The sequence below is a fragment of the Octodon degus genome, unplaced genomic scaffold, assembly GCF_000260255.1.
Source record: "Octodon degus isolate 3935 unplaced genomic scaffold, OctDeg1.0 scaffold00274, whole genome shotgun sequence".
NCBI lineage: Eukaryota > Metazoa > Chordata > Mammalia > Rodentia > Octodontidae > Octodon > Octodon degus.
In genome coordinates this window covers 120898-122524 of record NW_004524850.1, presented here as the reverse complement: position 1 = coordinate 122524, position 1627 = coordinate 120898, and the positions used below count along the sequence as shown (strand labels likewise).

Below are 1627 nucleotides of genomic sequence, written 5' to 3'. Positions count from 1 at the left end.
AAATAAATAAATAAATAAAGTATTTAGTTCAGTGTCTACAGACCAGACTCATAGTGATCCTCCTGTTTTCAGCTTCCCAAGAGCTGGGATTACAGGTGTGCACCACCATGCCCAGTCTTATTTGCCATTTCAGTGTGCGCCAGGGTCAGGGCTGGCATGGCACACTGGGGATTGAACCCCAGTCCCTGTGTCTGCCTAAGCAGGTGCTTTAATCTGCTGAGCTATCTGGCTGGCCCACATATGCATTTTTTTAAAGACCACTTTAATATCAAACAAAGTATATATGATGTATGTAGTTCAATGTGATGTACACATTGTTTAAAAAATAACTAATATTGTGGATGTATTCAAAATCTAAGTGAAGACCACTGTTTTAATCACATTTATTTTCAAGTAGGCTTCCAAATCCCTCAGTCCATGCATGTTCTAAAATACCAAAAGGCACAGTCCCATGTTACTGTAAGACTCAGTGTACTGTAATATCTATGGAAATGAGTATAGAGGTTTCACAGAAATGGAAAAACACACATTCTCTTTTATCCATCTATACTATATTATACATACTGTTTTTTTTTCCAGATTTTTTGTTGTTTTATTTTGTTTTCAAACAGGTAACCCAGGCTGGCCACAATCTCACAATGACTCTCCTGGGCTCAGCCTTCCTAGTTCTAGGATGACAGGCATGTGCCAACATGCCCGGGTGTATTCAACTCTATTTATACTAAGGATATTCCCCACAATATTAAAGTAATCATGTTACAGTAGTGATTGAATACCCATTTGTAGCAGCACAATGTAGAAAAGCTAAGCTCTGGAAAAAGCCTAAATATCCACTCACAGCTGAATTGAAGGAAATTTACAGTAGCCTGGGCATAAAATGGCATACTGGAATTCCTAGTTCTTTAAGAACCCGGAACACCAAATGTCATGCATTCATACTTAGCTTGGGTAAATTAATTATTGATGAGACTGCATCAAAATAAAAAACAAAGGGGCCTAGGATATAGCTCAGCAGCATAAGCACCTGCCTGGAAAGCACAAGGTTCTGAGTTTGATCCCTGGTACTGCAAAAAAAAAAAAAAAAAAAAGAAAGAAAGAAAGCACTTAGATGTATCTCATTGCTAAAACCCAGGGTTGAATTTCCAGCACTGAAAAACCTCTACTGTGTACACATAATGGAACAGTAACATGTGCAAAAGAATGAAGTGATGTCATTTGCTAAAACATGGATGGGTCTAGAGTCCATAATGTTTGTTTAAATAAGTCAGAGAGAAGCTGCAGTATCACAAATTTGTATTTTGCATGAGAATCCCACAACATGAATTAAGGAGTAAATAGAGCAGAGATGGTGGAAAAGAGAGAAGCAGACGTTTTGGAGTGAGTGAAGCAGCCCAGGGAGGGGGAGGGATAAAGTCATGCAGGTATCAAATATCATCAACACATGGAACATGTTTCATCAAGATGTATTCTAAAACCTCAATAATTTCCTCACTGAGGTTAAGCTTAACAGCCTAGGTTGTATGGTAATAACAGTAAGCTTGTCTTCTGGATGGTTAACAACCTAAGTTTGCAGACCAAAATTAGAGAAAAAGGAGGGCCACAAGGAAAGCCAACATTTTGGCCCTAG

The 1627-nt window shown here is 38.5% G+C and overlaps 2 protein-coding genes across 2 annotated transcripts in view; one reads left to right on the top strand and one right to left on the bottom strand.

Annotated features, from left to right (window-relative positions):
- The window catches only part of LOC101593052 (zinc finger protein 669-like), a 118751-nt gene that overhangs the window by 76296 nt on the left and 40828 nt on the right, over positions 1–1627 (bottom strand). The window lies entirely within an intron of this gene.
- LOC111814148 (zinc finger protein 709-like) overlaps positions 1–1627 on the top strand; it is a 51293-nt gene that overhangs the window by 37398 nt on the left and 12268 nt on the right.